The sequence below is a fragment of the Micromys minutus genome (genome assembly GCF_963924665.1).
Source record: "Micromys minutus genome assembly, chromosome: 15".
NCBI lineage: Eukaryota > Metazoa > Chordata > Mammalia > Rodentia > Muridae > Micromys > Micromys minutus.
Window position 1 is genome coordinate 36,217,234 of NC_137984.1, and position 26,656 is coordinate 36,243,889.

A 26,656-nucleotide genomic window follows, 5' to 3' on the forward strand; every position below is an offset into this window, starting at 1 on the left:
TAACAATCTTATTACTTTGTGCTTAATCTAATTTAAATTAGTTTTTATTTTTAAGAGAATATAGTTTTCTTCTTAAATCCAGTTTTTATATCCTATATTTGATTAGACTTGTCCAAGAAAATATATTTTAAATAATGAATTCAACATTAATTTCAAACATAAATTGTAATGTTTTTTCTAACTCATGTTAAGTAAGAAAAATACCTAGATATTATCTAGAAAAGTGCATAGTTCATTTATTATTGCTTTACTTGCTCAGTATTTAATTCTTTTGAGAATGCTAATAAACTTTGTGTGAGTGCAAAGAAAACCTGAAGCTTTTAGTAAAACTTTGCTGGAACATGATTCTATAAAGAGAGTTACATGATTTGCAGATAAACACAGTGTTGCTGATTTTCAGTAAGGCTGTCATCAGTGTAAATGCACCTTTAAGGTTTTTACTGTGCCTAGGTGTAACAGGCATTGTACTTGTAGGGATGTAGATCCGTTGGCAGTGCTTTTCTAGCATGTGCAAATGCTAGTTCAGGGTCTAGCATTGCAGAAAACAAGAGTGGTGGTGCACATCTTTAACTATGGCCCTCACGGAGGTGGAGATATGAGGATCAAAAAATTCAGCTTTTTAGTGAATTTGAAGCCAGCATGGAATATCTGAGAATCTTTGTCTCAAAAGAGAAAATGTTTCTTCAGATTACTTTGCTTGGAATTTATCTACTGTACCCAGAAAACTTCAAGCAATATTTTTAAAGTTTCTCTTTTAAAACATCTCTAATCTATAACCTTTCATGAAGTTAACCACATGAAATGTTGATGTACAGTGCACAAAGTAAATTATTAATGAATTTTTGTATATTGAATGTTTTAACAATGAGCTTACCCATAAAGAACCACAAAGAAGAGCATAATACTCATTTAGCAGACCGCACTGTTTGGAGAATTTAACATCTGTAAAACATTTAATGAGACTGAGACACAGCAAAGCTGTTCTCTATTGTACTACTAAATAGAGCTTCATTCCTCTGAAAAACATCTGAACCTAAACTTCAGAGTGTGTCTCAAGAATTGGGAACAAATGATGTCTTGAAAATAAGAAAGAAATAACAAGTGTGGTGTATATTCTGCTTAGGTGTGACTGAGAACATACCACAAAAACACTTCCAAGACTTGAAGCCATGAAGGCTTTAAAATGAAAAAGGAAGAAGAGTCCTCGTGGCACCAAGTTACTACTCCCTAAGTATTGAAAGTTACAGTGAAACACAGTACACATTCTTTCATGCCTTTCCCTCTTCCTTGAGCAAAGAAAGAGTTTTCTGTGCTTAGTAAATCATGATTTTATTGAGCAACATCTTGAAATCACTTAAGTCATCTGCTTGCTACCATCAGAAACAGGACTGGGAGAGAGAAGCAAGTGTGGGAGGAGGCCTGGAGAACAAAGTCAGTCACTGGCATTGTCATTATAGGTTTTACATTACCTTTCCTTTAGGAAATCTTACGTTTTTGTTCAGTTGAGCCGTTTTATAAAAGATGTTTTCCTCTGTGAGGAAATAAAGAATAAATAAGAGTTTTGGTTACATTTTCATTACAGCCTGAGTTACTTGAATTTGTGAGTGATGTGCTGGCTTTTTAAATTTTCAACTCAAAGTGGATGATTTATATTTATAAAGAGCAAATGGGGAAATAATCCAAAGACAAGTAACTTTATTTTTCTTTATTCTTCTATACATTTGCTGCTTTTATTTATGTCTTCTCGTCTCTAAAGCATCATATGGTAGCTTGAGTAGATAGTTAAGCTAAAACAAATGAATTCTTGACATAGTTATCTCTAATTCGAGTTAGTCAATTAAAAAGCAAAGAAATAAACATGGCAAATTGCTGAGTATTATGTAACAATTTGAACAAAATTGTTCTTTTTTTCCTTGACCTCAACTTTTATCCTCTTTTTTTCTTGACCTCACTTTTTATCCTCAGAATGGAATCTCTATCATTAAAGTATTTAACTGATGAAATACACTGTACATTCAGCCTGTCACAAAAACAAAGCTCTGTTTGTTCAGTATTATAAATTTCTAATAATTTTCTTACAATAAAATAAATTATTTAAAACTTTAATTAAGAAATTGCAGATTCAACTCTTAACAAACAAATCCAATCTAATTTGTATCACATGATTCTATAAGAATGAAACACAGGACTGAGTGAAACAGGAAATGTAACTCTGTTACAGAAGCAGTGCTGGCATTGTCTTCATCAGTGTCCTGCTAGAAGCATTGTATGTGGCACTAAGTCAGGAGGGAAGTTCCATTGCTTCTTCCAGTTTCCCTGAGCATCATCTGAGAGCCTGGGGGGCATGTATGTTCAGAATAGCAGTGCCTATTACTTATCAGCTCATATTTTAAACCAACTTTACAGATCCTGAGTTGATAAAGCTGAGAGCACCTGAGGGGCTGGTACATATGCAATCTGTTAGAACATTTCTCTGAGAGTGTGTTTACCATTGGTTACCCAGTTGAAGTGCTGGGCACTCCATCTGGGTTTGGAATAGCTCCTTTCATTGTTTGACTTGAGTTGTGATGAGAAAGCAAGCCTGTTAGTTCATGTATCAAGAAAGTTCCTGCCTGAGCATGTTGTACTCTTGACAGAGGCTGCTCTTTACCTGTCTGCAACTTGGATAGCTTGTTAACCTCTCCAAGGCAAGGGAACTGTGACAAGGTGTCAGTTACTTTCAAAAGTAAATAAATCATAGGCTTTGAGTTTCATTTTAATAATATCCTTATGCGACTTTGTCATTCCATGATATGAATCATATGTTTTGTGGTGAATGCTCTACCTTCAAAGTAAAACATTTTAAAAAGTACAATTTAGATAGCCTAGTACTCAGTGGAAAATTATTAATAATTAATTAATTAATAAAAGCACATTGAGCTGTCTTCAACAAAATAAGCTGAGGGGGAAATAAAGATATTTTTGAAATTTTACCTTCTGCCCATATTTTCTTTATCAGATCAGGAAATACTAATACAGCTGTAGTGTAAGCATTTTTATATTTAAGAAGTTACTTTAAATGTTCCAAGGAACTTTGTTGTAAACTTTGTATGAGTTTATCCACAAATTAAAAGTTTGGGGAATTGTGTTAACCTTACTCTGGGAACAATTTCTCACAAGGATAGAAACATTTGCAGCTTAGTCTTATTAATTGACTAATACTTAACAATAATCCATATTTGGCAGATCTATTTTGGAATCATGAATTGGCTTTTTTCATTAAAACAGTAGAATTGCTCAATTACTGGCTTTATTAAGAATAAAATAGTCTGTAAATATGTTATAGTTTGGTAATATCTATCAGTTAGCTTAGGACTCTTCAAGTGTGTTTTGTGAACATGCTTTGCTGAGTAAAACGTGGGTGTTTCACTTTTAGTTTCATATGTTCTTCTCATTTCCAAAGCTGTTGGTTACATTAATCTTGAGTCACACAGGCTGGGGAGGGGAAAAGCCACATGGTGACTCAGGCCTTTAATCCCATTGCTACAAGATTTTGATGCTAGTCTAGACTGGACTACCCATCTCCACAGAGTAAAATAAGTAAACACACACACACATACACATTATACTAACAGTACTCATAAATATGATGAGAGTGAAGTTGTTTTGTTTTTTTAGTTTGTTCTTTGAAAAGTTCATACAGTATGTTTTTTTTTTTTTTTTTCATTTTCAGTCTTCAATTCTTCTTAGGTTCTCCCCTAAACTGCACTCCCATGTAATTTCAGGATCTGAGAAGACTCCTTTAAAAATAATGGAATCTGACTTATATTGACCAAATACTACTTAACATGGATCCTGCCCTTGAATATAGTTGCTATCCCTCGGCAGCTATCATTTTCAGATATTTTTGCTAAGAGTGGAACTTTGTATTTATTTCCCTTTATTGAAATTTTGTCTGGCTGGATTTTGTACAGGTCTTGTGCATGCCATTAGAGTCTCTGATGTTGCTGTGTGCATGTGCCCTGTTGTGACTGGAAAATGTTGTTTCCTCTCGGTCTTAACAATGTGCAGAAGAGTCCCCCTCTTCCACATCGATCCCTAAGCCTGGAGGAGAGAGGTGGTAGACCACACTCCAGATCTAGCAGCTTAGTTTACAGTGTGGGGTTGACTGGGCTCCATAAGTTTCATTAAATCATGGAAGGGTTGTTTGCCTCTCTAGGGCTTCAGAGGAGATCCTGGTCTTTCTTTTTCCTGTCCTTCTGAGAGCCCTGGCTTCTTCACTAGACTCCTTTCTCATCTTCAGAGCTGGCAAAATTGAATCTTATTAGCCCCTTCATTCTTCATGTCTTTATTTACTGACCTCCTTCCTCTCTTCCGTTTGTAACTGTTCTAATGTTATATAAAATGGTAAATCTTTCATTGAACTCAGCTCACCCAACAGTTAGGATAAGCCCTCTATATTATCTGATTTGCAGCCTTTCTTCCACCTATAGCAGCCTTTTTTACCAGCTAAGGTAACATTTCTAGGCCTGGAAGACATCTTAGTAGGGCCAGGGAATGTTACTCTTCCTCGTATGTATGGTAAATCTACATTTAGTTGATTTTAAAAAGACTATCTTCCAGAATGGCTGGTTAATTTTATATTTCTGCTGGCTATAAGAGAAATTTTGTTTCTTTCTGTTCTTGATGGTATTTAGAGTTCCAGTATGTAAGCAGTGATGACCCATAGCATCAGTTCTAATGGTTTCTCAAGTAACCATTTACTACTCATATTTCCTAATTTTTGAAATTTCTTTGTGGCTTTGGCCCATTTTCTAACTAAATTGCTCATTGCTCTACTGTTGTTTTGAGGGCTCATCGTGTATTTTAAATGTACACCCTTTGTTTAATATTTGTAACTCCAATTTCAGGGGACTGGATTCCCCTCTTCTAGTGTCCAAGGATACTTTCTGCCCATACATGGTACACAAACGGCATTGAGATAAAACACTCAATACACATTAAATAGTTTAAAAATAATTTTTAAGAAAAGAAAATTACATTGTTTTCCTTTGTCATTACCATTAGAGGTAAATATTGTGCATAATTGTGTCAGTATCCTCTTGCTCTGTGGTTTGACTTGCATTTGTGTTTTTTCAGTTTTATTCAAAATGATAAATTTTCAGAATATGACATACCGTAATACATTAAGTACTTTAGTGGTATATGTTCGTGAACTTCATAATCAAACACTCTTGGTTCAGTTTCCACACTAATTTGGTAGTGCCACACCACCTTGGCAGTACTCTTGCTAATTTAAGACTGTGATGGTGATGGTGCACTCTTCGTAGACCATGGTGCGTATATAGGAGTGGTATTCAGATCATTTGAAAGATGTCGACTTGTTAGAGTGCCACTGTCTTATTGTTACACCCTTGAGATAGTATAAAATAGTTTCTAACTGTAAAGGAACATTTGCTTGGTTGACAGACAGAGTACCTAAACCATGACCCAACCTTTCCAGTTGTATTAAAAATGTAACTTGAGCTCTTTCTCCATATATCCTTTCGTTTAAGATGTTCTGTTAAATTTAAGGAATGTAAATATAAATTGTTTCCTGACAGATAGAACGTGTTAAGAGACATGGATTCTCTGGGATGTTGGTTTTGAGTTCAGGTGACATTGTCTCCTGAGGATAACACGTGTCTGCTGTTCTGGTTCACTCACTGGATGAAGTGCATTATACCTGAAAACACAGATGGTTAAACAGGTTAAACATGGACTCACTCTCATGACATTTTCAGTGAGAAATTAGAAGCTCACATAGTTCTGTGTGGTTCTTGAAGTATCCTGTCCTGGGTGATAGCATCTAAGAACTATTCAAAAACTTGAAGTATGGCAAAGAAGACTTGCTGTAATGACTCAGAGCCAGTGTCATGTACTGTGCTCTGCTGTCCTCCATGTTGCTCTCCCCATCTTCCAGTGCCATTGTTATGATGCAAAATAAGCAAACTCATATCTCTAACCTAACTTAAGCCTTTTCTTCTAGTTTTTTTTTCCTTTTACCATCTGATACATTTCATGTACTGAAGAACTTGACTCAAAAGGAAGTCTGTTTGGTGAGCCAAGCATATCTTCCTGCTGTAGGCATAGGTGATGAAAGAAATGAGCCTTTAAACATATGTTGGTGGGGAGATGAGGTGATAAGGGAAGGAAATTATGAATTATGAGGATGCACACCTGAGACAGTTCTATTGAAAATTAGCTTCTATTTTATTTCTACATCAAATGCTCTAGATTTCAAAAGAAAAAAATGAAAAGTACAACATTATTTTGTTTAGACTTGATAGTCACATTTTGGGTGTTTCTTAGCTAGCATTCACTCATGCTACTTATATTTGTGTTTCTCCACACTGCAATGAATAATTTGGAAATAAAATTCAGAAAATACAGATTTCCAGAAGAACCACTAAAGCTATTCTTGGAATTTTGTTTGTATCTTGTTTTGTTGTTGTTTAAACATGATAACATGTAGGTTAGCTTGGCCTCAAAGCTGCTACTTAGGAAGGTGAGGCAGGAGGTCTGGTCTGAAAGTTTTTAAAAGCCAAAGAGAGGCCTGAAGACATACATAGCCAGTGAATAGGCCCTTGTAATGTGTGGGCCCTAGGTTCAATCCCAGTACTATTAAAAGATAAAAGAAATACCATTTATAGTAACAAGAAAAAATAAAACGTACAATATTAAATTTATTTAACTATGCTGTGAGAGCTACAAAACATTCCTGAGTGAAGTTGAAGATTTAAATAGGAAATGCCCCAAACCCATGATTCCAAGACTCAGTACTAAGATACATGTACTACTAAAATGACGGTGTTTATTACAAAAAAAGTAAAGCCTGATTCTCAAATCAATATAGAATATTAAGGTGTCCATATGATCAAAATGGTGTGGGAAACAAAGGTTAAAATTGGAGGACTTATACTGTGTCATATTAAAACTATGACCATGCTGCATTGAGCTTCTGGTGTAAAAATAGATTTATGTATGAACTAATGGAATAGAATCAAGTATAGAAACATTTGCATTTTGACAAATATTAAGAATTTTTAATGGAGAAATATCTAACAAGTGGATTTCCATGTATGAAGAAAATGCATACCTTTCTGTTATACCATATATAAAACTAACACTCAGATGAAAGTATGAAGATAAGTCTAAATGACTAATGACTTAAGTTTTAGAATAGATTATTAAGCATGACATCAACTGCACAGAAATGGACGTGTTCAGTAGATCTTGGCAAATTATAACTGTATACCCACTCCACAGTGTTTAAACTATTATTTTTTAAAAGCAGATTAATTTAAGCAAATTCTATAACTAAATCGAGTAAGTAATCTGAAATAAAATATGTTTCTTTTGTTTTTATAAATAAACTCTCTGCACCTGGAAATTGTCAGGCTTCACAGAGCTGACTATTAGTTCAGTGGGTGAAAAGTCCCAGAATCTTTGGGATAAAGTACTAGGACAATGAGAAGCATCCCTGGCAAGCCTTTTGATTCTCCTGCCTCTGTCTCCCAAGTTGTAGGATTATAGGTGTACAAAACTCTATTTTGTATCTAGTTACTTCTTTTTTTTTATTATCCATTAATTTGTTTATTAATTCACTTTATATCCTGACCACAGCCCCACTCCCTCCTCTCTTCCCAGTCCAGCCCCCTCACCTCCCATCCTCAGGTCTAAGGATGTCACCTTTCCCACCGAGACCAAACAAAGCAGTCCAGCTAGGGGAAAGGCATCCAAAGACAGGCAGCCCCCCACTCCCAGATTGTTAGTGTTCCCACATGAATACCAAGCTTCACATCTACATATTTGTAAGGAGGCTTAGGTCCAATCCATGCATGTTATTTGATTGGTGTTCATTCTCTGTGAGCCCCCATGGGCCCAGGTTAATTTGCTCTGTACTCAGCTATTAAAAACAAGGACATCATGAAATTTGCAGGCAAATGGGTGGAACTAGAAAATACCATCCTGAGTGAGGTAACCCAACGCAGAAAGACAGACTTGGTATATACTCACTTGTAAGTGGATATTAGCCACAAAGAACAGGATATCCATGCTATAATCCACAGACCTAGAGAAGCTAAGTAACAAGGAAGGATTAAAGGGGGGTGCTTGAATTTCAGAAGAGGAAATAAAATAGACATTGGGAGTGGATGGGGGTGAGGCCTGGGAGAGAGAAGGGAAATTTGGGTCAGGAGGTTATCTCTGGAACAGCCCAGAGACCTGAGATGGGGGTGACCCTAATTGGGACTTGTAGCAGCTGAGGATATGGAGCCTGGAGTGGCCACCTTCTATAACCAGGCAGGACTCCCAGTGGAGAGAGGTAGACACAAACCCACCCCCAAAACCTTCAATCCAAAATTTGCCCTACCTACAAGATGCAAAAGGATAAAGATAGAACAGAGATTGGGGGACTGGGCAACCAATGACTGAGATACCTACCATGTGAAAGAGCCAACCCCTGACACTATTAATGATACTCTGCTATGTTTGTAGACAGGAACCTAGGATAACTGTCATTTGAAAAGTTTCCTTCAGCAACTGGTAGAAACAGATGCAAAGACCCACAGCCAAACATTAGGTGGAGCTTAGAGAGTCTTGGGGAAGAGTCAGGGCAAGGAATTGAGGGAGCCAGAAGGGTCAAGGACAGTGCATCAAGTTACTAATACCAAACACCATTAAGATATACCCATTGTTTCATAGTTCACAGTGCTGGTCTCCTTTCACTCTCAGACTTACTCTTTCCTTTTTTATATAGGAATCTTTGTCAAAGATCAAGGATGGTTGGGGTGACCTTGGATAATACAGCTTTGTGTCTGTACATTGTATTTCTCAGCAACCCATTCTTCTCAATCCCTGCCAAGACCCTTAATAATTCTTTTCCTTCAGTCCACATACAGAAATAATCCATGCCTTCTATTTTCAAGCTCATTGTCTCCAGCAAATGTTGAAATGTATATATTAGTTAGGGTTATGAACAATATAACCAGCAAGCAAGCTTAATTTTTATAGTTTATTATTCCTATATTTTCTTATCACTAGCTTGCCAGTAATACATGGGTAGTTCTAAAGAATCCTAAAAGTGCATAATACATATATAAAATAATATTTCAGCCTGTTCTCTAGTCCATTGCTGTTCATCTGGGAATCCCAGAGTTACCTGCCTTAACTATTTGTAAAATGTTATGTGGTATGGGTGGTCAGGTGAGAAAAATGTACTGTCAAGGAGCAATTTTATTAGCAAGGAGGAAAATTTTCAGAAAGTACACTGAAGTAGAATGAAGTGGAAACTTCTGGATTCTTTGGTAAGTCGGTTCTATCAAAGGGTGTTTTTCTGAAGCAGACATGTGGAGGAATATTTTGCTGAAGCAGACACATGAATGGATGCATGATGTTAGGAATATAAATATAACCCAAGAGACAGTAGCTGATGCTGGATGGCCATTATTTAATGGCCATTATTTGTTGTGACTTCATAGAAAGAAACACCAAAAAGCTTCATGTGGTGTTCTGGCGGTCCAATTGGCAGAGTGATGTCAGCTGATAGGAACTCATGTAGAGTTTTGGCAAGACAGACTCATGTAGTGAGGCACCACCCTTGGGTGGACATGTGATATTTGGAGGGAGCATATGACCCAACGGACAGTGCTCGTAGGCTTCCATAACTAGCTTTGCAGTGTTCCTTTGGTCTTGTGTCTTTGAATTTGCTGATCTTCACTTCATTGAGAGAGGCATGGCAGAGATATTCTCTTGGCATCCCTGCTTTCCTGGTTGCTCCTGCTGACTCGTGCTGATTTGGAGAAGGCCTGGCTGTTTCTGCTGGGTCATGCCACTGCTGCTGATTCATGTTTGTTACTCTGACACTACTGAACTGGAGTGCTGACACATGTCCTGACAATGCAGATTAGATTTGCTCCAAAGAACTATTTCTAAACAGGTCTCTCATATCCTAACTTTCATTTTTTTTCACTACCTCAGTGAATGGTGGACTATAAGGGAAGTTAAAACATTTAAGAACCCTTATTAAAAGTAAGACTTAAAAAATCTGAACATACAGTAGAAGGAGAAAGAAGTGTAGGAAAGTAATGTCTAAGAACATAAGCATCATCTGACAGTGCTTGCCTCTGCCCAGCATCCTTTCACATCAGTTGCTTCGAAGCTTAAGCAAGGTGTTTACAATTTAGTGCAAATCTTTAGTAGTTTAATTTTTCTTAATTGAAAACTCATAATTTTTTTCTAGTCCTATATTACTGTGTCTTTCAGTGGATGAGTTTGTAATTACTCAATCATGAAGGAAAATTCTAGACTAGGGGAGAAAATAGGAGTTAGGTGTGCTCTCAAGGATGATTTGCTGCCTTATCTCTGCATTCCTAGCTCCCATTACACAAACAGTGTTTTCCAGTGTCCTGCCCAGTTTTCCTTTTCCCGTTTCTGATTAATAATTTTCCTATTTATTTCATCATCTAACAATTCCCCACTATACATTACCTGTCTTCTTAACCAGTCCAGTTTTCTATTATTCTTATTCCTTGTCTTTGAGGATTTGTTGTTTACAAAAAATTCAGATCTCAAAAAAGAAAGTACCCCATAGAAAGTGGTAGCAAAATGTGCACCACTTAGCTTAGGAGTGATCAAACTTGATAGTGATTTATATTCTTAATGTAAATAGTAAATCATTCAGCAAGAAGTCAAAGTTATAGGTGGCAGTTTTAGTCCCCAAACTAAAGTCTGTATACATAAATTAGTATTTCCAAGAAAATTACATAATGCTAGGCAGGAAAATGGTCACCCAGAGAGCCATTCACATAGAGCACCATGGCCTTTGCATCTGAGTGCCTGCTTTGTGTAAACACTATTCAACCTTAGTGTGCTTGACTGTTGCAATTTTGGGTCCAGGATCTCTGAGTAAGGTGACAAGGGATTGAAAAAGGACAACACCGAAAAGCGTGTACAGATGGAGTGCATTCACATATGCATGTGTAGGTTAGAGATAGTCAGGAGTCTTCATCTGTTGCTTTTCTTATTGCATTCGTGTGTGTGTGTGTGTGTGTGTGTGTGTGTGTGTGTGTGTGTGTGTGTGTGTGTGTTACACATGCCATGACAGGCCTATTAGAGTTGGTTCTCTCCTCACACCATGTATGTCCCAGTGATTGAAGATTGAACTCTGGTTGTCAGACTTGGCAGCAAATGCCTTTACTTGCTTAGCCATCTTGCTAGCATCCCACTTACCTTTCTTTTAAAAAGAAAAACAATTTTTACTTTATTTTCAAAATTTTCCATCGTATTTTTGAGATAGTTTCTCACTGAATCTGAAGTTCTCCCAGTTATCTTGGAGCACAGAATTTTTGAATGAATTAATAGTCACAAGATCTACAGAAATAATAAAAGTACATTTTTAGCAAATATTATAAAACTGGACATATGGGAATTTGTATAGGCACATTAGAATTGATTATGTATTCTATTGAAAAAAGAAATTTCTTTTCCTTAACTTACTGCAATAAAATCACTTGATTACAAGGTCTGACTTGTTAACAGACTTGAAGGTTACAGTGCTGTGTTGATGACTTCAGGGACAGTGCACATTTTATTTAACTGGAATTTTGTGCCTGTTGATTACTGATTCTCCATGTTCCTCTTCCCTAGCCATTGATTGGTAACTCTCCCCTCTATGATTCTCTTAAAGTGGCAGTTTGCCTTATCTCACAGAATATTTTACTGTTTGCCCTTGTGTCTTCTTATATATAATTGGGAGTATTTAAATGGATTAAATATTTGAATGTAACTTTTAGATGTTTATATCACTGTGGCTACCCTCTGTTTTATAACCTGGATCTCTGAATAGAGGGAAGACTTCCCTGAGATGGATTTTTAAGCAAAATCTGAAGTATGAATAAATTATTAGCAAAGAGCAAAGTGTGATGAAGAATAACACTCTATTCAGAGGGCTACTGCATTTGAAAAATAGAAGTTAGCACAGTGATATACATCACAGTGATATAAATTGAAAGTCTGTATTCAAATATTATTTAAACATTTTTAAGCAGCCCTAATGAGCAGTATTGTAACTCATCCTTAGGGGATGTGGCACAAGAATTGATACCAGATAAGGCATGAGGAAAGAAAGTGGGATAAAGCAGGTGGAGATAGTAAAATTCACCAAGTTTTAGTGCGTTGGAGGTGTGTGTGAGAAATAAAATGCCCAGTTTCTGAGTGGTTTGATGGAAATGACACATCTTGGAAGGGAAAAATGGAGAAGGAATGACTCCACCTGTGTGGAGGGCTAGAAATGGCACAGATTTAGAGAGAAATTGTGAGCTTCGTTTAATGCAATTTGATGTGATAGCAGATAAGCAATTTGACACACAGTTCTACAGTTTCCAAGGAGAAATTGCATTGGGTGAGTGGAAAATACAGAGAAAGAGGTCACTTAATTAGCTCTTTAGCTATTAGTGTCAGTAGCTAAGATGAGACCAAGGCAGACCAACACTTCTAGTGAGCAGTAGGTACCAATAAAGAACACTCTAGAGAGCTGAGAGCTGCCACATTCGAGGGAACTGAGTATAGTATCTGTATGGTAGTTGGTGGGTCTACAAAGAAATGCTCTTATTATAGAAGTTGTACGCTTTTTGTAAGAGTGGATAAATCTTTAAAGCTGCAGTTTTAATTCTGAAGACCAATTTTTAGTATCACACTGAAATTATTAAAAACGCTTGCTATTTCTAAAAGGAAACGTCTTTATGCCAACTTAAAGAGTAGATTGCCTCTGGACTGACATCAAGAGAAAGACTGAATAGTGAAAAACAAATCCATTCATGTGTTTCAAATCAGTGAAGTTGAATTGTCTATAGTCCTATTAATTTTACTGCTCGGAGCAGTGTTAATCCAATGGCCAACATGGAAGATGTTTTTAGACGACTTGTTTAGAGAATGTGTTAGGTTTATAACAGTTGCATTTTCAAAGCTTCCAGACCCTTTTAAGATGTAAAGTATTTGGTTAAAGTGTGCGCACACATGCACACACACACTCCGAAGAATGGCCCTGGCCTCTAGCATCTGCCCCTTCAGGTAAATACCTGTCTCCCCTTCTTACTCTGCTCTTCTCTCTCCTGTCCTTCCTAAATCACTTACTTATTTAACTTTAAAAAATCAGAAAATTATCTCAGCTTTTTTACTGAAATTTAGAATAACAGCAAGATGGTAAAGATCATCTACCCACATGGTACCAGCATGCCATATTGAGTTTGGAAACCATTCCTTCTAGCTACAATAAAAACAAGAAACGTTTCTTGATAAATGGTAGGTAGGTAGTTCTCTGTTGCTGGGAAAGTTTAAGATTCATTTTACTTCTGAGTATGTTTTTGTGCAATAAGATGAATTCTCTGTTTTTATGAACAGGGTGTGTATCTATCTGTAGATTGTAAAAATTTGTTGTCATTGTTTCTTCATATACATACACCAGTTGTGTGTCTGTGTGTGTGTCAAAATACTTCAAAAGGCTGTAAACGCTCTCTTCTTAATTAGCACAACCACTTGACAGAAGTAGCCCTTGGGTTTGCAACAGGTAATCAATCCATTGCCAAAAGCTTCTGGTTCTATATTCTACTCATTAGGATTGTTGCCTTTACTATTAAGCTTTCACATTTAGAAAGGGTAAAATGTGTACAAATAACTTTCATTCCTAATGTTTTACATTTCTTACAAAAGACAGAGGAAGACACTAACTTAATCTACAAATGATCCTCCTTCTCCCCTGGCAACCTTTGGGGGGTGTTTTTTGGTTGGTTGGTTGGTTTGTTGGTTGAGTTGGTTTTGGTGTTTTGGGTGTTTTTTGGTTGGTTGCTCTTTGGGAAGGAGTATTGTTTATATAGTTATCTACGCTTTTTAGAGTTTTTAATTGATGCTTTGTGAACTTCACACCATCCCACTTATCTCCATGTTTCTTTGTATCTACCTTTGCAGCCTGCTCCCTACATCAAATTAAAAAAAGAAAATCATCTTGGAAGCTGTAGTGTGTCCCAATGTATACCCTTCTTTCCACACCTCTTTACTTGCAGATGTTCATTGTAATGAGTTCTTGTTCTGTTTTGAGGCCTCTGACTTTACTATACTGTCAATACTGGATTCTTACCAGGACTTCTGCTGTTGCCCTGTGTCATGGAGATTCTGCAGGACAGATTCCTTCATGTGCCCCAGCATTTCATAGATATGTTGGGGTGGTCCAACTCAAAACCCTGGATCTGTGCTAAGTTGGTCAGCCTGCTAGCTCTCCCAACCTTCACCACTAGGGGGAGCTCTCCAGCACTGCCCCCACCACCACCCAACCCAGACAATGCCACAGCCATCAAAGGGTGGGCCCAACTCATCCTCAACTGTGTAGCTAGGAGGAGCTCTCCAGTGCTGTCCAGATAAGGTGCAGGCCCCATTCTCCTTAATGTTGCAGCTGGTGAGGGAGAGCCAGCTCTCCCACCTGCTGCAAGTAATTCCTTAAAATTTAGTGAGATCAAACTTTAGTAGCTGGAGAGAGATAGCTTCAGCCAATAACATGCTTGCCACAGAAGCACATGGGATATGAATTTGATACCCAGAACCAATAAAAAACCCTGAACATGGTGTTTTTTGTTTTTGATTTCAACACTCGGGAGGACAAGAAAATAGGAACTCTTGGCTCAGAGGCCAGCCAATCTAGCTAAATTTGAAAACTTCAAGCCATCAAGATACTCTGCCTCGGAAAGCAATGTGGAAGGCAATAGTGAAGGACATCACTCATTACTGATCCCCAGCCCTCTGTTCTTATAGACACAGAAATAAAGAGATCCTGTAGGGACAGTGGGATTACAAATGCATGCAATCTCATCCAGCCTTTAAAATTGAAACAAACGTCACTAAAATAACTGTTCTCCAGTGTGTGTGTTGGGGTGGTGCTTAGAACATGAACAAATACTCTTCTGTAACATAAACAGAAATGTGACCTGTGTATAGAAGAGATTCAGAAAATGAATTTCTTGTGTACATTAGTGGTTTGGGAAAAGTAACTGGAATCTGTCCAGAGTACAGCTCATGGAGTACAGACAGTATTGCTGCACTGGAGACTCCTCTGGAAGATTGTCCTGTCTTCTGGGAACTGTAAGAACCAGGGGTTGGGGGTGGGGTAGAGAACTAAGCTGAGAACAGGTGTTCCTTTTCACTACCACCATCCACTTCTTCCATTAACAGCCTGTGGGTGTATTGATTTGGGATATCATAAAACATATAAATATACCAGGAATTTTCCTGCTTCTTTCTGCCTTCTGGAAATACTTTTTACAAAGTGAATTTTATAGGAACACTTGAAAGATTAGTTGCATTATTTTTCTTCCTTCTGTGGCTTTTGAAAAAGCCCATGTTATAAGGGGGAGAATTAAAATAGTTGTAGATAAATGGCAGCTTGGCTTTATGAAAGGATCTGTCCTTTAGATGTAAGTGAAGACATGTCAGACTAGTAAAGGAAGGTAGGAGGCTGAGTTGTTCTTGTTCGCTTTTCACCCTTAAGGCTGCAGTGCTCTGAGCTGCATTCCTTCTGAACACCTGCTCTCACATGCATCAAGTCTTTTCTTGCACAGTACTATAGGGTTTTGCAGACTTGAGCAAGCCAAGCATTAGACAGAAACTTTCAGATTGATTGATTTGTTTTAATACAAATACATGCTTATATGTTGGCATGCAGAAACTTTTTTAAGAATGGCTTTTCAATGAATATTGTAACCTTAGCTCCTAATGCTGTCCCTGGCACTTTGTAGACACTCAGCCAGTGTCAGTGGGATTGATCTGCTTTGAGAAGCTTCAGGCTGGACAGTCCTTTTGGCCAAAGTGTTGGGTCACGAATTGAAGAGCTGGTTAGAAGGAAGCTTCATTAGTACTTGAAAATGAAGTGGCTAGTAAGGGTTCAGGTTCTGATTGGTAGGCATCATTGTCTTTGCAGAATTGTGAGCCCATTTAAAGAAAGGTTGTTTGTCTTTATATCCTGCATAGTAGAGAAGCATTGTCAGAAGGGAATGTCTGGTAATCAGTTAAGACCTTTGCCCTTACTTAAACTGTGTTAGTCTCTGTCTTAGTTAGGGTTTTACTGCTGTGAACAGACACCATGACCAAGGCAAGTTTTATAAGGACAACATTTAATTGGGCTGGCTAACAGGTTCAGAGGTTCAGTCCATTATCATCAAGGCAGGAACATGGCAACATCCAGGCTGGCATGGTGCAGGAAGAGCTGAGAGTTCTCCATCTTCATCCAAAGGAAAGCAGGAACAGACGAGGCATCCTCAGGCAGCTAGGAGGAATGTCTCCAAGCTCACCCCCAAAGTGACACACCTCCTCCAACAAGGCCACACCTTCTAATAGTGCCAAGCATATGCAAACCATCACAGTCTCCTTGTTTCAATTTGTGCTTCATGCCTGTATTTCTTGCATACTATATCCAGAACCAGAAATCAAATTTCTCACGATTAAAAATCCTCCACAATTTTCTGTCAACTGTGAGATTGTCTAACATGTGCAATGCCGTGCCTGTGGATTTTTTCCCTCTTGCCTATATCTCCATGTTTCTGAGAGTCCTTTCCCACATGTGTTATAGATAGAAGAAAACTAGATGAAATCACTATTCTTGGTCTTCCTGAAGCTGAATAAAGCAGTACTTTGGGAGTAGTCTGTCCTGCTCTGACCGTTGTCATTTGGAATGCCTTGCTGAATGGGCTGTTCTTAGCACACCTCACCTTCTCAATGTGATGAACTTTACTTGGATATTTAAGGCCTAACTCCTTGGCATTAGGAAGTATATGTGGATGTTTAAATCTATTTGACCATTTTGTTTGTTTCCAGATTACTTTAAATAAATAAATCTTAACTTAGAAGTTCTTTTCATTTTTTTGGCCCAGTTGTAATACTATGGTTTTAATGTTAATTACCTACTGTACCAACAATATTTTTTGTACTTGTTATATTTTTTGTACATATATTTATGTGGGAGTAATGCCAGTGGTAGAGATTTGAATGAGAATGATCCCCATAGGCTCACATGTTTAACTGTGTTCTGATTGGTAGAAGTATTTGTGAAAGGTTAGTAAGAGTGGCCTTGTTGGAACAGTTATATGTCACTCCAGCCCTTCCCAGTGTCTCAACCATGTGGTTGTGTCTCAGGGTGTAAGCTTTTGTATCCATACCCATACTGTTCCAGTACCATGCCTATTGCCATGATGGTCATGAACTCTAACTTTCTGAAACTGTAAGCCTCACATTAAATATGCTTTCTTTTTAAGTTGCTTTTTTATATCACAGCAATAGATAAGTAATTTGTCTGTGTATGAGTATGTAATTGTGGGCATACACATGCAAAGTCAGTTCTCTTCTGCCACTGTGTAGGACTCAGGGATTCTCCATTCCTCTGGCTTTACAAAAAGCATTTTTTCCTGCTGAGTAGTCCAACCTAATTTTTGACTTTTAACAAAGACAGAATTAAAATGGACAGTTTCTTCAGTTATTAAAAAAATAAGAAACATCCTTCTCTCGTATATTATATTGTCCATTACTTTTAAATATTCTCACCCCCCCCCCAAAAAAAACACATGCACATGTGTGCATTCTCCCTCCCTTCCCCCCATCCCCTCGCACCACACCCTCTCTCTCTCTCTCAAGTTAGACTATAGACTCTTGAGAATTTCTGATCTGAGGGCTGTGAGTTATAAAGAGGTTTAGAGGCTTTAACTATTTTTTTGAACATATGGCTGTTAAATGATTTGACTAGAATGTTAATTCAATTAGGTGGATCTTTTGTTCTCGATTTTAACATAGTACACCAAAGAATAAGTTTAAAATCCACTTATATTCAAAGATTCAAAGAATTTTTTTTCAAAGGAGAATGCTTAAAATTGAGCGTCAAACGAGATTGTATTTTCGAGACACATGGGTGGAGGAGGAAGTTATCCTGAGTTGAGAAGTGTGTATATGAGGACAGGGAGGCAAAAAGCCCCATGGTGAATTTGTAAACCTGGTACTTACATGAAGTGGGAGCTTTAGTAGGAGAAAAGGAAAGGAGCTGCAAATTGGGGCTTGATTACAATAAAGAAATGTATGTTTTCAATGAAAATGATGACTTAAAGCATACAGAGAGAGAGAGAGAGAGAGAGAGAGAGAGAGAGAGAGAGAGAGAGAGAGAGAGAGAGAGAGAGAGAGAGAGAGAGTTGGGAGGGGAAGGACTACCAGCAAGGCTTTATTGGCTTGCATAACAGAGTGAATATTTATCAAGTGGCTCATGAATGCCATGGTTGAACAAATGAGTGAGCATGGTTTCTGCCATTCCTTTCTGCAGTCTGCTGGGAAAGACCATAACTAAACACACAAATACAGTGAAAAGGACCAAGTAGCTATGATGTTGGTAGAGCCTTGGATGTACTAGGATGCTAGAATTAGGGGAACGAGAAGTGGGTAGGATAAAGGTAAAGTTTCTTTGAAACAAGCAGACCATTTACTCTGTTCTGGAGGTTGTCTCTGAGAGTGGTGGGTGCCTCATTGGTCTTTTTTTGATTTAGGGGTGAAGGCCTGGCTGTTCTTCTGTCCTAAAGGAGTGCATACCCTGTTCTCACATGACCTTTTTCACATTTATTGACCCAACCAGTGGGTACTAACTCTATTCCTTGTTTGGTTAGGTTTGATATTTCAAGACAGGGTCTCCATATGTATCCCTGGCTAACAAATTCACAGCAATCGTCCTGACTTGGTGTCCTGAGTACTTGGATTACAGATGTAATAACATCATTCTCAGTTTCAGAGTGTCTGCTTTAATACTTTGAACTAAACAAGTATTTTTTGTACTGATTAAAACTGAATGATAAAGTCCAAGTGTTGAATTTTCAAACTTATGAAACAGAACTGGAACTTGTAACTACCATTGGGCTTCCCCCAAAAAAAAAAAAAAAAAAAAAAAAACTTTCAGTGTTTTGAATTCTTTAATGTACAAGTTATGAAAAGAAAAAGTATTTGTTTTATAAAGAACATGTTTGCTTAGGTGGTCATGTAGTATATACTATGGAAGATACCATGTAGACCCTTAGAAATGGGGTCTTTTAAAGTCATCTGCCTCTGGTAGAAAACACTTGTGTAATGCACAAGTCCCTGTGGTTTATCTCGGTACTACAAAAAACATACCTACAATCATACATGCATATACACACATATAGAAGGTCATGTAGAGATTCTGTAACTCCTTATTTGGACACTGAAGCAGAACTCAGTGATTCTCTTAAACTGTTTACAAAAGTGAAAACATTATGTGCATATCTGAGTATTTGTAGATGGCTGTAGATGCACATTGCTGCCTCTGATTAGAGTCCCTTTATTCTCATACATAAAGATACTAAGGCTGTTAAAGATGTCCAGACTTGCCCAAGAACTCGAATGAGTTTTCAGAAAATACAGTTAGGGTCAGTAAGATAGTTCAGCAGTTAAGGCAAGCTTCCCTTTTTCTGATCCCCAGAAACCCATATAAATACTGAGTTGTTGTGATGGCTCGCTTGTTGCTGCACCCAGTCAAGATAGAAACATGGAGTCCCCAGAGGAAGCTGGCTAGCAAGACTAGCCATATCAGCAAGCTTTGGGTTTTAGTGAAAGGCCCTTCCTCAATGATTAAGATACCAGAGCAGTGAAGGTGATTCTTGATATTAACCTGGGCTTCCATTTACGCCCACATACAGATGTGGTCTGTGAAACTATGCGTGCATACATGTACTTTCAAAGTGGACAAAAGAAAGGGGGAAAAAAAGCAGCTTGTCCTGTGTTTGTGTTTTAGTACTGTTTGGATAAAGATGCTACAGTATCCAAGGTAACTTTAAGCTGGAAGGGTTCAATATTAGAAAAGGCCTGGACATGATGATTTCACAGAGCACTTATCACTCTGGATATATCTACTTTCGTATCCCAGAACAGTACTTAAAGAAGAATTTAGAAAGTGTGTTAATTCATTCAGAGTTCTACAGGAAGGAAGGCTTTTTCCTGCTCTTTTTAAAGCATTACTTTTACTGATAAGAGCAGACCAGAAAAGGCCTCTCTGGCCCAGATGATTTGACATGCACTCAGCCTGCACTATCCTGGAGCAGCTTTAGCTGAACTTGGGCAATCCAACACCTAAGCAATGTTCATGCTCTGTATTCTTTTGCTGTGTTGTACATTTAAGCATTAGAAAGGAAATTTTAAACTTCCAGTGAATTTATTGGTTTTTAAGAACAGGGTATTTTAAAAGACTAGCCTATTTTCAGCTGTTTTCTCAATAACTAAACAGGGTCCAGTACAAGTCAATATTTGGGCATTGAGGAAAGGCTTGCTTTGCTTTTGCTTTTGCTTTTGTTTTGTTTAGCTTTGCTTAATTTTAAGTTTTCACCAGTAACTCCAGCTCCAAGGAATCTGACTCCCTCTTCTAACCTCCTTGGAGAACTGCATGCACATGTTCATACCCACACCAAGACAGACAGACGGACAGATGGATGGATGCACATACATGCATACATGCATACATATATACATACATGCATACATACATACATACATACATACAATTAAAAATAAAACTTTTTTAAAGGAAGCATGAACCTTTAAGGTTTTTTTTTCTGCCCAATATTTTGCACATACATAACTGAAGTCCCTTACTCCTTTTAGCACTAGACTGTTTATTAACACTAGTTTGAGATAGGATGCTACTGACCTGTACTTGTTAGCAGACTAAACATTAGCACTATGGGTTAATTGAAAATGGAAAAGTGCTTGCTATGGAATTGAAACAGTTGTAATAGCTGTCACTTGCATTTATAGCAAAATCATAGTAATTGCTTTATGACAGCTTAGAAGTTGTCACCTCTTATGTGATTCTTATGTAAATCTTTAAAAGGATTAGTCAGAGAAGATAATCTTTTCAAAGAGAGAAAGAAAATATCTCTATTGCCGTTAACTTCATTCACTCATTCATAAATACTGAACCTCTAGCAAATATAAGTTTCTATGTCTTTAAATTTTGCTTTAATTACGCTTTCTTATAAGATACATAGAATAAACTAGATATATTATTATATATGGTTCAATTTATGTGTAAACTTGTAAAATCATCTCTAACCAAGCTAAAGAATATCTCACTTGGTTTCACTAAAAAGGTTGCTTTAGCCACTGGCAGTCCGTCTTTCCCTTTATGAGGTACCATCAACACTGCTTTGTTGTTGTTGTTGTTGTTGTTACTTAAGATTTCATATAAATGTAATTATATAGTATGTGATTGGGATGGCTAATATTGGTTGTTAACTCAATAGGAAAGACCTATAGAGTTGCCCAGAAGACAAACCTCTGGGTGTGCCTACAAGAGTTTTGGGTTTTTTGGGTTTTTGGGGGTTTTTTTTGTTTTTTTTTTTTTTGTTTTGTTTTTAGATTTTGTTACTTGAGATGGGAGGACCCACCTTAAACACCACACAAAGAAAAAGATGACAGAGAACTTAGTATTCAGTCTATCTGCACCCAAGTTCCCTAAAATAACAATGAGACTTCTTATATATGACTTAAATACCTAGGCCAGTAGCATTGGCTCATTTCTGCTAGCTCATAAATCAGTTAACCTGCTTAAACTGGTTAAGTCATGCCATGTGACTCCCACCTCCTTCAGTTTCATGTGACTGTCTTCCTCAGAGTTTAAGGCAAATCTCCTGTACCTGACTATCCCAGAAATCCTTTCTGGACCATAATTTTCACTTACCTATTTCCCACTTATGCTACTAGGCCAACAGCATTTTATTGACTGGTGATGTTCCCAGAGATTCTCTCTATACTGCTTCCTGACTAGAGCTATAACATGGCAACTGTCTCAAGTTCCCACCAGGGTTTTTTGTTTTGTTTTGGCTGAAGCAGCATCCTTTCATAAAATAATTCTTTCATTGTTTGCTTTCAGAATCAACATGGGGGCCCTCTACCACCCTGCCCACTACAATTGTAGCCTCATTCTCTCACAGTCTTGTTTCTTTAGCAACTAAGTTTATTTTGAAGAACAAAATATAGTTCTGTGGTAGAACACTTGCCTAATGCGTACATGATCCTAAATGGAATACCTAGTACTGGAAGGGCACAGTTACTTTCAGTATCCTCTGTCACCTGAATTTACATATAAATCTCACTTACCTTTTCACCTTCTTATTTAAAAGATCATATTGAAATTGTATGCAATCTATAAATAAATTTTGGAATAATTTGTAATGTTGAATTATCTAATTTACAAACATGCCTTAACTTAATCCTCTCAAGAGTATTCTGTGTTTTTCTGTGAAGAATTCTTTGCTTATTTTTATTTGCAGATTGTATTTGAGTTTTATGTTATATTTCAAGTAAGGGAGTTTTTACTGTTCATTATATAGTAGCAGCCAAGTTTTTTAAAATACTAATCTTATACTGTGTAGGCTTGGTATAACTTTTATAGGATTAATTTATCTATTTTACAATTTCCATATAAACATGTTTCTGAAGTTTTTTTTAAAATTTCCTTTTTACTTTACATGTTTTATACACCCTTTATTCCTTACTGTTGCTCTATTAGAATCTTCAGTGACAAATGGGACCTCATAAAATTGCAACGCTTCTGTAAGGCAAAGGACACTGTCAAGATGATAGGATGTTGAACATTTCTTTAGGTGCTTCTCAGCCATTTGATATTTCTCAGTTCAGAATTCTTTGTTTAGCTCTATACCCCCATTTTTTAATAGGGTTATTTGATTTTTCTGGAGTCTAAATTCTTGATTTTTTTGTACATATTAGATATTACCCCTCTATCAGATGTCGGATTGGCAAAGATCATTTCCCAGTCTGTTGCCATTTTGTCCTAATGACAGTGTACTTTGCCATATGGAAGCTTTGCAATTTTGTGAGGTCCCATTTGTCTATTCTTGATCATAAGCCGTTGGTGTTCTGTTCTGTTCCCTTGTGCCTATGTGTTTGGGACTCTTCCCCGATTTCTCTTCTGTTAATTTCAGTGTATCTGGTTTTATGTAGAGGTCCTTGATTCACTTGGATTTGAGCTTTGTACAGAGCAATAAGAATGGATGAATTTGCATTCTTCTACATGCTGACTGACCTTCAATTGGACCAGCACCATTTGTTGAAAATCCAGTGGATGGTTTTAGCTTCTTTGTCAAAGATCAAGTGACCATAGGTGTGTGGGTTCATTTCTGGGTTTTCAATTCTATTCTGCTGATCTATCTACCTTCCTGTCTCTGTACCAATACCATACAGTTTTTATGACTATTGCTCAGTAATACAGCTTGAGGTCAGGGATGGTGATTCCCCCAGAAGTTCTTTTATTGTTGAGAATAGTTTTCACTGTCCTGGGTTCTTGGGTTTTTTGTTTGTTTGTCATTCCAAATGAATTTGCAAATTGCTCTTTCTAACTCTCTGAAGAATTTAGTTGGAATTCTGGTGGGGATTGCATTGAATCTGTAGATTGCTTTTTTGAAAGATGGCTGTTTTTCCTGTATTAATCCTGCTAATCTTGGTGCGTAGGAGATCTTTCCATCTTCTGAGATCTTCTTCGATTTCTTTCTTCAGAAACTTGAAGCTTTTGTCATTCAGATCTTTCACTTGCTTAGTTAGAGTCACACCAAGGTATTTTATATTATTTGTGACTGTTGTGAAGGGTGTCATTTCCCTAATTTCTTGTTCAGCCTGTTTATCCTTTGAATAGAGGTAGGCTATTGATTTGTCTGAGTTATAATTTTATATCCAGCCACTTTGCTGAAGGTAAAAGTTCTCTGGTGGAATTTGGGGGGTTGCTTAAGTATATTAAAAGTATTAAAGATATTTTGACTACTTCCTTTTCAATTTGTATCCCTTTGAACTCCTTTTGTTGTCTAATTTCTCTGGCTAGGATTTAGAGTACTATGTTGAATAGGTAGGGGGAGAGTGGGCATCCTTGTCTAGTCTGGGAAGGGGGGGATAACATTTGAAATGCAAATAAAATATATCCAATTAAAAAGACAGGAGACGGTAGGTAGCACTCCATATTTCAACATTAAATATGTCTCGGCTGCAGATACTCAGTAAGTAAATATTTTCTCGTATTGAAGGATCACTTCTATCACTTCTGTTCTCAGTGTGCTGAGAGTTTAGAGTCATGAGTAGGTCTTGATTTGATTGCCAAGTTTTTTTTTTTTTTTTTTTTTTTTTTCTCTGCATGTATCAAAATGGTCATAGTTTTTTTACTTTTTAAATCAGTACAATGAAGTATTCTGATTAAATTTCAAATACTAACCCAACCTTTGGTTCCCGAGATAACTCTTACTTGGTTTTGATTATTCATCCATTGTGTAAATTAGATTCTGTTTGCCAGTATTTTGATGATTTGGGGGTCTGTGTTTATAAAAAACATTCTGTAATTTTCTTCCTTTATCTTAGCCAAGTTTGAAGGTAATACCCTAGCATTATAAAACAATTTAATGAATATTCCTTTCTATGTTCTGAAATGGTTGTATAATTTTAATGTTCTTGTTTATTTGGTTGATTTGGTTTGGTTTGGTTCGGTTTGGTTCGGTTCTGGCCATTGGAGCTGGCTCTCATTTCACTTAACATGGGGTTTACAAAGTTACCCTGGCTAGTTTTAAACTTCTGTATTGTAGATGGGCCTTGAACTTCCTTGGCCTCTGAATGCTGTCATTGTGGGCATTTATCACAAGACAAGCTCTTAAAACTTCCCTTTCTGATTATATCAGCAGTAAGAATGATATTTTTAGTGTTTCTGTAAGGGAAAAGAGTTTACAGTTTTTGAAGTTTTTAATTTCCAGTGCTTTTTATTTCTTGTGGAATATTTTGTCTTCTACCTTGTATCATTTGCCTTCAATCTGTAACGCTTCTTGACAATTTTTGTGACATATATCTCCCAAAACCTTGTTCTTTTATCTGAAAATAACCTTGTTATCCTTCATTATTGAAGGTAATTTGTTATGAGTAGGGTTCTGAGTAACATTTTTGTTTCAGCACTATAGAAATGTTATTCCCTTGATAAACTGCCTGTGTATCAGGTTAGGGAGTCTTTATTTATTTAGCCACTCTAGTTGGCAACATGAATCTGGAAGTACGGGCTCTAAAAGAATAAGAATGACTAAAGTTTCATGCAATAGCCAACTTTATTCAGGGCATCAGACAATTTATACTCTGAGGGGTACAAAGAGTGCTCTGAGTAAACTATACAATCACAGAGACAAGCTACAGGTGACAAAAACATGGTTTCCAGAGAGGCATATGAATAACACCAACTGAAGTAAACGCAGTCCTGTCTACTACATCTGGACGAGAAGGAGAGCACATTCCATGAACAGTTACGTGCTTTGAAGAAACTGAATTCACAAGTTGTTTCCTCGTGTTTTCTCACAAACACTCAGAATTCTCCTCCCACAACTCCATTCTTGGACCGTGTTCCAATGATTATTGATTCCAGTGTCCCCTGTGTGACCTGTGTTCAAGATACTCTTGTTGGAGATGTTAGCAGTTGGATTGAAACACCTTCTTTTTATCCTATTGGAGCATCTTGACTATGAATTTGTGTTTTGCTATCTATTTGGAGAAAATTTGAGGCCCTTAGTTCTTCAGATTTTTTTGTTCCAGTATTTTTCTTTTCCTTCTGATTATAACATAGTAGACTTTTTTATATTATCCCACAAGAGTGATCTTTTAATGTAAATTTTATCATCTTGGTTTCCTACTTCCAAGCATCAGCAGTAGACTATTTTCTACAGTGTTTGTCTTTCTGGCCTCACTTCCTACCTCTTGTTTTCATTATTCACTATGCCTCACTTTCTCTCCTGCTACATGTCACTTGGTTTCCTTTGTATTTGATCTTCTCTTTACCTTGAATCTTCTTCCATTATCTTTTCATGTGTCTAGCTTTTTTGAGTATTTGTACAAGGCTTTTCTGATTGGCCCATCTAAATGCTACTCCATTCCCTCAAGAGATACATATCTATTTCAGCACCTTTGTTGAGATGCCATATAATTCACTCATATAAAACATCTTTATTGGTTCTTATTCATAAGTTTGCACAATTGTCACTAGTTAGCTTCACACATGTATGTTTGACACATTTGTTCTTTTTCTCAATACCAAAGCTGTCTGGTGAGAAACACATACTGAGGAAATTTTCTGAGTAAGTTCATTGGGTCTTGCATAGAATAGGCATTAGCCTTCAGTAAAATGCCAAAAAAAAATATTGAGTTGACTAAGTTTATCTCTAGGCCTATTCCATTATCATAGCCGTGCTATTTTTTAGGAATCTCTAAACAGTAAATATCGCATTCTGTAGTTTATGACTTAATTGAAGAAAGCTTTTTTTAAATTTTTTTCATATATTAAGTACAAGTCATACACACGTTTCTCTGAATGTTAGTGTTTTCTATTTACCTTGGCAGTTGTTCAGAAAGTTTTCCAGAACTATTGTTTTTCTATCTTCAAAAATCAACTAGACACTGTTTATATCCTGGAATAGATTATGGGGCATCTAGTACTCAATTTGTTAATTGAGGATAATAGTTTTATGGATATTTCTGAAAAAAGTAGATGCTCTCTTTTCCTGACTGCTTTTGATATGGAGTGTCAGTT

The 26,656-nt window shown here is 37.0% G+C and overlaps 1 protein-coding gene across 2 annotated transcripts in view; it reads left to right on the plus strand.

The window, feature by feature from the left end:
- The window catches only part of AFG2A (AFG2 AAA ATPase homolog A), a gene marked incomplete at its 5' end in the record, with an annotated part of 172,123 nt that overhangs the window by 105,389 nt on the left and 40,078 nt on the right, over window positions 1-26,656 (plus strand). The gene's annotated exons all lie outside the window — the stretch shown is intronic.